This window comes from Condylostylus longicornis, unplaced genomic scaffold, assembly GCF_029603195.1.
Source record: "Condylostylus longicornis isolate FDR11 unplaced genomic scaffold, ASM2960319v2 ptg000083l, whole genome shotgun sequence".
Taxonomy (NCBI): domain Eukaryota; kingdom Metazoa; phylum Arthropoda; class Insecta; order Diptera; family Dolichopodidae; genus Condylostylus; species Condylostylus longicornis.
Window position 1 is genome coordinate 1,582,975 of NW_026578051.1, and position 15,914 is coordinate 1,598,888.

The window sequence follows — 15,914 nt, forward strand, 5'->3', positions numbered from 1 at the left end:
ACGCGCGATTCTAATTGTTATAGCTTTGCTAATACGTGAAATATATAGAAAAATTAATGTAAATTTTCTTGAAAAACAAAAAATTGTAAATTTTTTTTGTTGACATTTTTTTGACGTTAAGATGTTTAAATTCAAGAAAATCAAATAAATCAACACCAATCAAATAAATCTTTACACAAAAACTTTACTTTGAGACTGCGATTTTCACTTAAAAAATTGATACTCATTTTTTTAGTATTAATGTTTTAAGCAGAATATTTGTGTAACGTTAACAAATTAAGCTACATGATATAGTAAATTAATTTCAAATGTAAACTGCTCATGGAACGATCAACTTACAATTTCGTATAGCTTTCTTTTATACATAATTGTGAGAAAATCACAGTTCTTATTCAAAACGACGTTAATTTTTTTTTGTTAGTTTAGTTGTTTTCAACATTTTTTCACTTGAGTAGTTTTTTATACTACTATCAAATATTTTATAAAATTAAGATATTCATTGCTTATTTGCACCGTATGGTGGCGTACATTAATTTTATTAAATGTTTCAATGACCTAACATGTCAAAAATTTAAATTTTATCGTATATAACAACCAATAATATCCTCTTTCTATTTTAATATTTTTCTTTTTAACTGTGGCGATATCTATTGTTCATCAGAAGAATTAAAATTTGATAACATGTTTCAACACTAGAGGAAATGGAAATACGTAGTTATAATTTAATTTTAAGTGCTACCAACAAATTTATTGATTACTTAAGGAAAAAACTGTTAAGTGTTCGAACCCTTATTTTTTATATTATTTATCAATTTTAATAAGTTTTTGTAATTTGCCTCAAAATTTGATAAATGTGAGAGACTAGTTTTTTTGTGTTTTAAATTTTTTAATATTTCGGAGCAATTTACAGATTTTGCAGGTATTAAGTGTGAATGATACTCTGCAAAAAATTTAACTTAAACAATTTTTTATACAAAAAATGTTCACAATTTTACTCCTTTTAAAAGCTTTATGTTAATTTAATTAAAATCAAAATAAATAGATGTCTCTAATGGTATTCCCCTTGGAAATTTCAATCTTGTTGTTTAAATTTTGAATTTTTAATTTAAATTTTAGAAAAACAAGTTAAAATTTTAAGCTTTTATTTTATTAAAATAAAAATCTATTTAGGAATGTTATGTTTCTCATATTTTCCTTAATGATTGGAAGAAATAAAACAAATTGGATAAAAATGTTTGACAACAGAGTGTATAGGAATGTTAAGGTAAATGATAAGAAGGTAAAAATGGGGAATAATTAAAACGAAACATAAAAAAAAACAAAATGTAAAAAAAAAAGCCACTTGTTAACATGATTGCTATACTCAAAAATGTTATGTTAATGTTAAATAAAAGAATAAAATGTTAAAAACGAAAATATTTTTAGAGTTTGCTCTTTAAAGCTTTTAATTTTTACAATTTTATGTTCCTCTCAGTATTACCGTCTTAAATTACTATAATTAATAATTACGTCATTAATATTATGAAAAACTTGATATATTTTCAAAAAATGTATTTTTTTTCGACAAATAAATTTTTTATTATTTTATAAAAATATTAATAAATAGGGACGAATCTTTTCTTCTGTATGCAAAAAATGTTCTAGTGAATGTTCAAGCTAGAGTAATTTCTTTTTAATTGGATTTGTCTATATTGGAATCTATGAATATTTTCTGGTATGAAAATTTTTTCAATTATTATTTTAATTAAAAATATCCGGTTCAGCAGGTGTGTGCATAATATATGATATCTGGAAGCATTTCATTTGCTTTTAAAAATTAAAATAAACTCGGCAGCACTGTTGCACATTAAATTATTGTACACATCTCATTCTACAGTACAACATACTGTTCCGCTGGCAAAACTGTGATACCATGTAAGTGCAAATATTTCCAAAAGTACTTTACCAATTTTCTGTTTAGGAAATGTCAAACAATCCATCTTTTAAATTTATAAAAATATGAAAATTATTTAAAGAATATGTAATTATTTATTTGTTTTTACTGTTTCATAAATTTAAAAGATGGATTGTTTGACATTTCCTAAACAGAAAATTGGTAAAGTACTTTTGGAAATATTTGCACTTACGTGGTATCACAGTTTTGCCAGCGTGTTCTCTATTCAAGTACCGTTTATATACTCTGTAAAACAATAATGTTAAAAATTTTAAAACATTAAAGAAAAAAAAATTTTAACATTTTTTATGTTGAATTTTTTTTTTTGTTTAAAATGTTGAAAAAGCTCAAAGAATAAAATGCAAAAGCATTTCCTTTTTTTTTTTTAATTTTTCTCTTTTTTTTATTCATGTTAAATTTTTTTTCTGATATTTTTTTCTCTTTTACTTTTCTTCTTTTTGTTGTCATGTCAATAATATTCAAAATGGAATTTTTATTTTAAGCTTTAGTTGCTCTTAGAATTTGACGGTAAAAAGGTGTTAAAGAAAAACTGAAGGTTTTTTTTTTCTTTAACACGCGCAATGTAGAAAATGTTGTAGTGCTTTTTTTTTTGTATTATTATTATATTATTAAATATTATAAAAAATAAATAAATAAATAACAAATATTGGAAAATAAGAAAATATACATAGTTAGTTCTTTTATTTCGGGGATAGAAAAACATATGTGAAGATTATATAAAAAAAAAAAAAAATTATTTATATACAAAATTTTACATACACATATACATTAATAATATTTGACAGATAAAGTTAATATTTATTTTATATACATATATGTATGTATGTAATACATTATTTACGATAAGAAAATATTATGTGTTTTTATATAAAACAAAAATCAAACGTATATAACGTTATATAGAATTTCGATTATTTACAAAACAAATTGAATAATAAAATTTAATAATATTTTAATATTAAAAAATTTTTAATTACTTTTATTATTTATTAATTAAAATTTAGCTTATATGAAGCAATAAAGTGATTTTGTAAAAAAAAAAATTTAAGTACTTATAAAAAAAATATTAAAATTAAAAAATTTTTTTTATTTAAAATATAGATTTCGAAAGTGTTTTATATATATACAAGAGTAAATAATTTTGTGAGAAAATATTAAATATATAATTAAATAAAATAAATTTAAAAATTTAAATAATTTGACTTATTTTATGATTCACCCGTAAATAATTTAATAAAAATATATACAAAATACAAAGTTCGAATTTCGAAATTCGAAATAAAATTGTGTTAATCTAGTATGAATCAAAATTTATTTACTAAATATTAATTATTTTAATTTTATTAATTAATTAATTTTAATTTTATTAATTTATTAATATTAAAATATAAAATAAAAAATTTTGAATTCTGTTGAAAATTTTTATGAATCAAAAAAAAAATTGAATTTAATTTAATTTAGAAAAAAAAAATTTAAATTAATTAGAATAAATTTTGAAAAATTAATGAAAAATTATTTTATTATTTTATTTTCTCTATTTTTTTTTTTTAAATATTTTCATTTTCTATTCTTCATTTATATAAAATAAAAAAGAAAGGCAAAAATTTAAAATTTAAAAACAAAAAAATCAGGTTTTTGTTTTCTATTTTAATAAAATTTTGGCAACAAAAATATTGAAGATGAATTTTTTTTTTAATATTTACTGTTATACATAATAATATACAAATAATATATTTATATATATATAGGTATATACATTATTTACTTATGTATGTACTTAATTTTTCCTCTGAAAAAGAATTTTAAAATAAAAATTTATAAGACTTTTATATTTTAAATGTTTACTTATACTTATATATATTTAAAAATATTACGTAGTGAATTTACTATATATGTATGTATGATATTAAAATATGTATTTATATGTTTTTTTGTGAAATTAATGTGATATTAATTTTCAATAGACGTTTTGAATATGCAATTAAATATTATTATGAAATATTAGGAATTTTATAGGAAGGAATTGTGTTATATTTGCATATGTACTTAATAATTAACGCCTAAATGTTATATACGTATTGATTAATAAAAGAATAATACTATTTTTAAAATGTATAAAACAGTTATAGAAATTTTGGATATACAGCCAAAATATTATCAATAATGAGATACATGTTCAAACTGTATATATACTTATATACATTATGAAATTAAACTCTTATAAATTTTAAAGTTTATATTATAAAATATGAAATTCAATAGAGTTTAAATATGCTCATAATTTTACTATAATAATAGCTAACAATGGCTCATAATGCTATTATGAGACATTTATGATCTTATTCAAAAAATACTAAAACAAAAACTGTTATACAAACCGTTACGAGCAAAAACCCTTGTGTTAGAAGGAAGAACACATTCCGTTACGAGTGAAAATTATTTAAAACTGGACTCGAACAGTTTTAGTTAATTCTGCATGTGTTATTCTGCGGTTCTATATAGCATAATTTTATAACTGATATATATACTTAATCATATATTTTCGAGCTATAAAGATTCGACCCTTTTTTGCATAAAATAAGAAGTATATTTTGAGTACGGTATCATCTGCATTAAGCGTTAAGAAATCGTAATTTTTGAAATTATGTCACTGTTGCAATAAATTAGTGTATTTATAAGTAAATAATTTATTAATAGTAATTATTTTCATAGACATATATACATATCTATACATACATATATACATCTCTTATTTTTTATGTACATATAGCAATAGTAATAATTTATAACAAAATTTTGGGAATATTTCTGCAGTGTTTTCATATTGCAGACAAATTTTTTATATATTATTTTTTCCATAATTACAGAAAAATAATAATAAATTTAAATTTTCAAGGATATCTTATAGGAAACAGATACAACTATTATATTATATACATATGTATACAAAGTCATCTGCTTTCAAAAAATGTTCGGTTCAAAATAATATTTTTTTTTTTACATTTTTATTTTTCTTATTATTATTTTTATTATATGAGTTTTTTGTGCCAAAATATTAATAAAAAAAAAAAATAAAAAAAAAATAAAAAAAATTTTGTGTCTTCTCTTTTTATTTTATTTAAAATAAAAGTAAATAAATTTTCTTCAAAAAAATTTTCTTCTTATTTTTTTTTTTATGTTTTTGTTTTTATTACTTATTTTCATATTAAATTTTTCGGATGAAAATTTCAAAATAAAAATTTCATTAATTTTCTTCTTTCATTTTTATAAAAATGTTCGAATTTTTCAAATGTGTAAAAAAAAAATAAAAAAAAAAATCACAGTTTTATCGAGCATTTTGTAAAATAGAATTTTTAAAAATTTAACACAAAGAAAAAAGAGAAAAAAAAATAAAAAATAATTAAATATTCTTTTTTTAGTGTCATAATTGAAAATTACAAAAAAAAAATTATACACAATTAAAAATTCAAAAAAAAAAGAACTGAGAAAGAAAAAAAAAGCATAAAAAAAGCATCTATTACCTTTCCTATATTTTTGCCTATAGTTTTACCGTTAATTACCAAAAAAAAAAAAAAAATTAAAATAAATTAAAAAAAAATAATAAAATATTTTTTATCTGTGGTGTTAAAAAATAAAAAAAAAAATAAATAAATATTAAAAAATTAATTTTAAAAAATTTGCCAATTAAAAAAATTAAAAGAAGAAAAAGAGAATTTTTATTTTAATTTTTCTCTCATTTCTCTCTATATACTTAATATAATCCATTTAAATACGCGCGCGCTCTCTCTCTCTCTCCATCTCTTTCTCTTTTAATAATTAATTGTTTAGAGAGTTGAAAATTCGTTTAATTTTTTTCAAATTTTTCACCAAGAGGAAAAATTTTAAATTAAAAAATTAATTATAGAATTTCAACAATTTTAATTCAAAAAGTTTTAAAGACTTTTAAAATCACAGTGATTTAAAATTATTATTATTATTTTTTTTTTTCAATTAATTTATTGATATTATAAGATTGTTATAAGAAAAGTGAAAATTACAAGTGAGTGAAAATTTAAAAAAAAAAAATTTTTTTATTATTTTCTCTTTACAGGAATCTTGTAAAATATTAAGAGAGGATAATTAATAATTAAAATAAAAAAAAAAATTAATAAAACTAACAGTAAATTGTAAATTAAAAAATTTTATTTAAATTTTTATTTATTTTATTATTAAAATTAATTTTAAATATTTTTGATTGTATTTTTGTTGACTAATTTTTGTTTTTTGTGTTATTGTGCTTATTAAAATTTTGTGTACATTATTGTAAATAATAATTAAAAAATAAAGAAATTAATTAAAGAAATTTTTTAATAATAAATTGTAATTAATTAAAAATAATTTTTTTTTTTTGATAAATTTGAATTAAAAGAAATAAAAAATTTTTGCTTAATAAAAATTGTTAAAATATTTTGTTTTTTTGTTGAATTTACACATATTTTTTTTTTGTATATAACAAAATTATTTAACAAAAAATTTTTTTTTGATATACTTACTTATATACTTGTAATATACTTAAATCAACACTATCTATATATAAGTATATTGTTATAATTAAGAAACAAACGCTTAAAATTGTTTTGAATTACTTATCTTTGAAGAAAGCAACAAAAAAAAAATTAAATACACACACTTGTAAAAACATCAATTTGAATAAAAACGCTGCACACGCTTACTATATATACATATATAAATTTATTTTATTTATAATTGGGCCAAAAATTTATTCGGGTATTTTATATTTTTTTTTATTATTATTATTTTATAATGTTTATTAATTAGAAATTATTATATTTTAATTAAAATTTTATATTAAGTATAGATTTTTAATAATTAACAAATATATATACTAACAAATTAATAATTAAAAAATATGAATTACAGTTTTCACTTATTTTATATTATAATGTTTTTATTAATACAATAATAAATAATAATTATGAACATTAATTTTATAAATAATTATTACTAACATATATATATGTGTATGTATATGTATTTATTTAATAAATTTAATTGTATTATTTTTATAACAAATATTTACTGTTCGTGTACTTATAATATGTACGTCGGATTACAGCCATTATATTATATATATAATATTATGTACATTACGTTTATATATGATATATATATACATATATATCATATACGTATGTATATATATATATATATATATATATATACATATAGATATATATATATATATATATCATATATATATATATATTATATATATATATATCATATATATACATATATTATATATATATATATATATATATATATATATATATATAATATATATATATATATATATATATATATATATATATATACGTATATGATATATATGTATATATATATCATATATAAACGTAATGTACATAATAAAGTATTTGGAAGAATTAAAAATTGTTCAATATCAGATAAGGCCCCCAATATAAGTAAGATTTTATGTTAAGAACTTTTAATAATTGATGAGAATTATGGTACTGTTACACGATTTTTGTATTTACTCATGTGTATACTTAAATAACTGAATGTAAAAATACTTCGGAATCAATGTCGTCTGTTAAAACAAATTAAGTCCTGGTTCAATATTTTGGTATATATACGAGTATATATATATATGGAATAAATTATTTAAAAAAAAAATAATTAATTATAAGTAAGTAATTCGAAGTAATTTCTTAGAGGACGTTAAGACCTATTATTGAAAAGAGTTAAAAAATTTACGAAATTGAATGACGTACACATAAACCATAATTATAACTTATACACATATATATATACAAAATTCGTCTGAGTTCAATGTGATTTGAATTTTCATTCCTTAAGAAATGTTGTCTAAATAAATTGATTTTTATCTATGATCTATAATTTATGGCAATATTAAAATTAGAATTTAAATTAAGCACCTTATATAATATTTTTTTGTTATGGTACTACGTTCCTGGGAGGAGCACATATGATATTGTTAATAACCACGAACAACGAGCCTTAGTACCCTATATAATATAGTTTTTCTTAATTTTTTTTTTATTTTGGAAAAAGTTGTTTGATTAGATGGGCTGAGCTGGCTAATGATGGAAATTTATTGCTTGTTGCGTTAACAAGAGTTATTTTCATATTATAATTGGTCGGATATTTTGGATTTGGCAGTTATCAATTTGGATTTTAATTTGAAACAGCATCTAATTTGCCTTGTTCTTGTAAAAATTCAATTTAAAAAAAATAATTTGCTTAGTACTATAAGACTTACTGTCGGTCAAATAATACCTATATATATGCACATACATATATAAATAAAATTATTTTAGAATATTAAAAATTTATTCGCAATTTTCTAAGACTCTCTTATTTATTATTAAACTCTTAAATATACTTGGGACATATATGGCGCCTTAAATTAATAAAAACAAAAAAAAAATACACACATTATTTCCTTATTATAAAAATAAAAATATTATCTTACTTAATATTGAAAATACAATTCTATTTTTGAATTTTTAATAAAAATGCTGTAAAACAAAAATATAAGATGAAAATAATGAAAAAAATGATCAAAAAACTTAAAAGAATACTTTTATAAAGCACTTTATCCATAATTAAAATAATCTAGTAAGTGTGTATGTATTGTTGTGCATATTATGTGTGTATGTATATAACTTACATATACATACTATATATAAACTATTATATAATTGGTTTGTAAGGAAATGCATGTATAAGATGCTATATCTCTCTTGAGATAATTGAATCATACTAATATATGAGAATTATTTACATATTTTTTATTTTATAAAAAAAAATAAAATTTGTAATTTGATTACTTAAGGAAATTTATTTAAAATTTATTTTTGCATGTGTATATATGTACATAAATATAATGCCACTTATATAAGGATATAAAATGCATAAGGGATTTTATGTAAATTGAAAAATTCCAAGTATTTATGCACAAAAAAAAAAAAGGGATGGAAGTATTGGAAAAGTGCAAAGCTTTAGCAATTTTAAAGTAATACTAAAATTTATAACAATTTCTGACAATTTTTCATTGTTATATTCAAGTATATTACAATATATACTTGCAAAATTTTCAACAATTTTAAGTAAATTGTTATATTGAATATATAACACTTATAATACAGTCAATATTACATAAAAATTGGGAGTAAAAATATATAATCCATTTGTTAACATATAAATTTCTATAAAGTAATCTTTAAATATCACTTAACAAGTATATATACACCCAATATTCTACAATGTATTGTTGAAAATATTGTAGAAATGCTTAAAAAAGATTTGGCCAATACCGAATTGATGGGTATATTTTTAATGCATTTCTACATTTACATGTAACAAAGAAAATGCACTTATTAAAAATTTAACCCTATTCGTTCATACGTCCAAATGCCTCTGTACATAAAATCTTAATGTTATTTGTTTAATGTAAGAAACCTAATGTCCTATCCCCCCTTTTAAAAGAAATGTGTAAATCGACATTGGTGAATGTGACAAGAAGTTATTTTGTTTCTTTTAATATTAAGGAAACGTCATAAAAACAAAATGGCACCTTTCACAATTAGCAATTTGTAATTTTATTTATTTATCACCATTATAAATAGAATTTTTATCGAGCTTTTAAAAGCTAAATGGTAAATTCCTTCACATCATAAAGAATATACAATGATATATTTTAACTATGACGTAATGACAGTTGTTATTATGTCAATTATAGTTCATTATGGTAGTTCATTATGGTCCATTTTTGTTTGAATTAAAACGTAATTGAGTGAACCCAAAAAAGTCTATTGTACGGGCGTTTACATTCGCGTTTAAAGCAAATGAAGCCTTAATGTATGCAATTATTTACGAATGTAATATATATTTTTGATGAATTCTATTAAATTCTGAATATATTTAAATAATATAAAAGTAATATTATTTTCATAAATATTTTATTTATTGAATGTAAAATTTCACTTTTCTAATAATCTAAACATTTCAATAAATTTTAAATATAATATGTTTTTGGTTGCCCTTGAAATACAATATAGTTTGTTGACATTTTTTATACTTACATTTGTATTTGCGAATGTGTGTGTGTGTCTCAATATATTTAATCACTAATTTCTTGCCATTTCAACTTTATATCATTAATTTTTTATTTAATTTTCTTAACTTTTAAGTTTCGTATTGTATATATGAAAAAACATTTTAAATTTCACTCATTAACAACAAAATACCTTTCATACAAACATATGTATACGCATTTATTATGTACGACAAATCCATACACACACACACATATATGAAAGAAGAAGAAAAAAACAAGATTAAAAAACAAAATATTATTAAAAATGTTTCAAAAATAGAAACATCACATTTTGTTTTTTAGAACAAAAAAAGAAAATATTAAAAATTAAAAAAAAAACAAATATTTGCTATCGTCTCCAAAAAAAAAAGACATTTTTTTTTTCTATTTCCTACTCAAATTTGAATACAAAATAGAAAAGTAAATTGAGAGAATGAAAAAAAAAAGAAAATTCTTTCACGCAATTCTACATAACTATTTTATGTTTTACACGTACTCATATATGGAGACGCGCTTTAAATATACAAAATTCTATACGTTTAAAATACACAAAGATGGTTTTCATATTTGCTAGTATGAATTTAGGTAATGTGCCGAATTTTTCTTTCTTTGAAATTTATTTATTCATTCATTCATAACTATGTTATAAAATGTAGGTTTTTACACATACATATACATATTAGTACCTGTGTAATATACGAGAATGTTACTATATCATTAAAATCTCCAATTATAACTGTTATTATTGGGGCATTATTGAGATAAATGTTTGTAAAACCAGGTTTATATAATGCATACTTACAAAATATTTATATTTTTTGAATAATTTACAATAATTCAAAATCGACACCGGCACTGACTTAAGTGGGGCTTACGAGACTTGCAAAAACTTTGTAATTTTATTACGTTAATTCAGCTGAAAATACAAAGAAGAAATTTTTTGGAAATCATGTAATGAAAAAAATTGAGAAAATTTTATTTTTTAAAATTTAATTTTTCAATGGTGTCCCATTTTGCGGCACTCATTGCAAATGTGTGCTTTGAATATATAATAGATCCGGCACTGCTGAAAATTCTATGAGTGTCTAGAATGAGAGAGTAATGCTAATTAATAGTAGTACTAGTTTCTCATTCTACAATTATCCAGATATTCATAGCGTTTGCAATAGTATAATATAAACTGTCAAATAACCTTTCATGCCATCATGTTTATTTTATAATATCAATATTTTTCTCTTTGAGAATCCTTATTTAAATTAAGTGTAATTAGTCATATAACCCACTATTACTGCAAATGACTTATGTTTTTTAAGGTCAAATTTTTTCTTTAGTGGTGATCTCACTACTTTAGTGTTATTCTATTCCAATGGCAGTTCTATTTGTTGAGAACCCTTGGCCACTCTCTTCTTTGTGCTTTTTTTGTATATGATAATTAGCCCAAGTCAAGTTCATTCTGAATCAAACGCTCCCTGTTTTTATTTGGATTTTAGTGGACTCGTAGCACAAGCACGCCTGCTGTGATTATTTCGACATCCCAACCCACCCGGGGAAAATTCATTATATGGCGTGAATATCATTTTTAGTGGAAGTTTTGTTTTCACTAAACTTAATGTAAAAACAAATTGCTGTCAAATTACTTTCTTCGTCTGTTAAATTATTGGTTTCACTTATATACTGCCATCTATACCTTTAAATTATTTTAAGAGTGCTTATATATTCTAATCAAACACAAAATTAATAGTTGATGCAATAGTATGCTGTTACTGCTAATCTCTCCGGCTGCATAATAGTTAAATACCTACTGAACGCATAAATATCTTCGTAAATTATATGAGGAGGTAACAAAAATTTTACTACTCCATATCTTACGTATGTGGCCGCCGTTGCTCTCATTGCGTTGCATATAAGAGAACCCATTCTTTATTTTAGTATTAATTATTATAGTATTTTACTGTATATTTTATAGCATGGTTATAAAACTCGTTCTCTTTGCGTACAATAAACTCTAATTTTAATAGTTTCAAATTATTTGTTTCTAATTTCTTTTACGATTATAGATGAATTTCTTCCGTTTCTTTCTGATCTTCGAATTTTTTTTTTATAGGTACCTAATTTAAATTTTAAATTTTGACAGTACGCTATAAGTGGTTTTGTAGTTAACTATAAAAATTTTTTTATTTTACAATAGAAATTAAAAAGACCAATGCGTCGTTAAAGGCAATGACCCTACAAAAAATAAAACAATTCGTTACGTGTTTTCTCTTTTTTTTTTATTAACAAAAAAATTTTTTTCTATTTTATTCACTTTAAAAATAAAATTTCACTTTATTTCTTCTTAAATTTTAAGTAAGTATATGGTACGTACGAGCTTCTCTTCAGAAATAATCATATATAATTAATTTATTTCAAATTTTTATTTAATTCACATAATTATTAAATCAATTTTTTCAACTTTTATTATTGGAATATGGCCATCAATTATTTTTACACCTTGTTACAGCTTGTTAAAATTTCTTTAGTCAAATAATTGTAAAGTAAAATGTAGATAATGAAAATTTAATAAATATAACTATAACTGTTAATTGAATTACCATGTAACATCTTTTAAAATCATTATACCGTTATTCTAAATAACGGTAATAATTTGTTGTTGGTTTTTTTTTCGAAATTTTTATTAAATATGAAGTGAAAGTTGGGTTTTAACAAAAACTATACAGAATATGCCGTCATTTAAAAAAAAATTTAGTGTGGTTAGCATATAATCGACTGAACAATGTATTGGCTAGTTTAGCGAAAGTATGTCTAGTTTAAAAAGATTTATTTTCTAGTTTAGCGACGAAGAAAAATGCAAATTTAGCTCTTGGCAGAGTTTCGCTCAAAAAATTCGCTTGTTAGTTTCGGTAACAACCCAGAACTCGAATATTAAATTTCAATAAATTCCATCAATTCGTTCCGTAGATACAGTAAAAAATTATAAAATCGACCCTCAATTTAATTTTTGAGCTATGACCTTTCCAAAAAATTTATATGTTCATTGTTTTAACACCCCAAATTTAAATATACTCGTAATATTTAAGAAAATTTGTTTTAATAATTTAAGGATTATTTCTCTTTTTATGCGCAAAAATGTACATATAATCTACCGGAAAAAAGGTCCAGAGACATCTCTCTAAAAATAATTTATTTACGTTTTCCTACCATGGTTCGTTGTATTCCGAAATTTGGTGTCACCCCATAACCTCCCTTATTATATGCAATATTGTCAGTAAAAATTGTTAGTTATTTTTAACACGCACTGTTAGTATTTAAATGAGTGTGTATGTTCATCATTTTTTTAATAGCTGGGGCTGTAATGATGAATTCGTTTTGTTTTATTTTTAAATTTGACTTAAGGCAATAATTTTCTAGTGAATTCGATCGGGTTGTCAAAAATTTTTGAAAAAGAAAATAAATTTAAATACTATACTTATGCATTCAATTACACTCAACTATATTCATACATTTACAAACATTCATTAAATGTAAACTATGATTACAATGTCGAAAAATTAAATTTTATCTAATTCTTTTTGTATTTTTTCGCGCATTTCAAATCTAAATGCCAAAAAAAAAAAAAAACAAAGTGAAAAAAATTTACTTACCTTGTAAAATCTTCATTATTTTTATATTTCTAGTTTTTATATAATGATTATGATTGATAGTGTTAATGTTCACTTATGATTGATGACGAATCATAAGAAAGGAATGTCTTTTGAAAACTGGTGTCAAACAATACAAATTTGAAAAAACAAAAATTGAAAAAAAAGCGGAATTTCCGCAAGAAAGTGCTATGCGAAACTAGAAAAATTTTAACGAACATAAATTTTTTTTTTTTGATTTTAAATTGATTTTTAAATGAAGAAATTTTTGGGGATTTCAAGCGGCTAGCCGATGCTAACTTGCTATTGTTATAAAATTAAAAGAAATTTAATATTTTTTTTTTGGCAAAATAATAGCAATTTTGTTTTTAAACAAATTGTAATAAAATTTGTATCCAATTGAAATAAACAATAAATTTATTTTTTTCTTTTTTTAAATTTTAATTAAATTAAGTATTAAATGTAAAAATAATAAATTTATTAATTAAATAGAAGAATGATTTAGTTCCGAATGTTTAATTAATATCAAATGTTTTAGGCTTTATGCCAAATATAAAAAGTAATTTGAAATATTCTATTCTGAGCCCGTTTACGGAGATTTCCCGAACCGTTACAGCAGAATGTGATGGCTTGATAGTCACCACAAAAGTGTTATCTACTCCTATTCGGAGAAGCTGACCATTTCTTTTGCCCCATCCTTCTTCTGCCCCCATTAAAATCCAAAGTCGATTGTAAATTCCACCGTTTTGGGCTTGGAAGATCGCCAGGGTTTTATCAATTCCTGGGACGATTACGCATGGCTACTATGTATCCAGAACTGGTATCCATCACAAGGCTTAAAGTGCATTCCTTCAAATTGGATAACGTTATTTCAGGTCTTGACTACGTCGTCGTATATCGCTTCCTCCAATTGCGTCAAATCTTTCTCCATCACCATTTTAGGAAGGGTTTTCCCTCGACAAAACTGCTAACTTCACTAACTTCGTAGCCGCCATATAGCTGGTTTTATGCTTCTTTCTTTTTTTATTTTGACCGAGTATTCCCGCACAGTGACAATGTTTTCCAGTCATGTTGTTGCTTGTTGTTTCTTCTTTTGTTTTATTTCTATATTAATGTTTGGTCCCACGAGTAGCTAAGGAAAGTCCGCTACGCCAGAGATATACATGACTTATTGTAAGGTCAGAAATACTTTTTGAGGTGGTAAAGTCAAAATACCCTTTGAAGTGACATGGTATCAGAGAGATTACGTTCGCTATAGACAATATACTCTTCGGCTACCAATTAGTCCATTGAGTTGGGTTGTATAAAATCATTGGATTGGGGGGGGACTTATACAAGATATTTTTGCCAGTTGCTTCAACCTCCTAAGTTCTCTTAGTTTTCCGCCCCAACTTCCGACTTTATCGGCATGGTTGTACCTGCAGGACACTACAAGGTTGTAATATCTCTTCACCACGTCAAGATGGAATCCCGTTTAAAGAGACCCTAAAAATGAAAAGTTCCTTCCTTCCATTCGCAACGATATATGAACTCCTTCGCAAATAATCTTAATAAAATAAAAACAGAAATACAAAAGTTGTTTTGGTTCTTTAAGCAAAACCTTACTGGCAATCAATCATTCACATGAATTATAAATTAATTACGCGTTATGTTGTTTTCACCAGGAACAGCCCTTTCTATAAAATTTTCAGCTAGAATTTTCGTAACATATTTCAATCCAAAACACATGTCTAATCCATTTTATTAAATTCAATTTATTAGACAAAATTTCCTACACCAATTGTTTGTTACCGGCTTGTGACTCTTTAATTATTATTCAATTACAAAAGGGTGTCTTTTAAAAAAATTCATAAATAATATTTTGCCACATAAAAAAAAATTTCCTTATTTATTTAGTTAATGGTTAAATTTATATTTTTTTTTACAATCCATTAAATCTTCAAAAAAAAATTTTTTTCTGTAATTAATTTTTCTTTTTTAACCTATTTCTGAAATATTACTTTAAATAATTAAAAAAGTATACACGTATTAAGTATATACATATATATATAAATATTATTGAAAGGATTTTATAAAAATATATTACAAGTATTTAAAAATATATAAAGGGAAAAAATTTTGTATGTATGTACTGAAAATAAACATACAAAAATTAAAATGGGTCAAGTCCCTTGTAATAAAA

The 15,914-nt window shown here is 22.1% G+C and overlaps 1 protein-coding gene across 19 annotated transcripts in view; it reads left to right on the forward strand.

Moving 5' to 3' along the window:
- The first annotated feature begins 5,494 nt into the window (after positions 1-5,494).
- LOC129613411 (uncharacterized) overlaps positions 5,495-15,914 on the forward strand; it is an 83,615-nt gene continuing 73,195 nt past the window's right edge. For 17 of the 19 annotated variants that reach the window (XR_008697311.1, XR_008697312.1, XR_008697318.1 and 14 more), the window contains exon 1: positions 5,859-5,993. The gene's annotated coding sequence lies outside the window, so the exon portion shown is untranslated. Of the gene's footprint in view, positions 5,994-6,621; positions 6,722-15,914 lie in introns of those variants that run through there. The other 2 variants (XR_008697306.1, XR_008697308.1) reach the window with 2 other exon arrangements.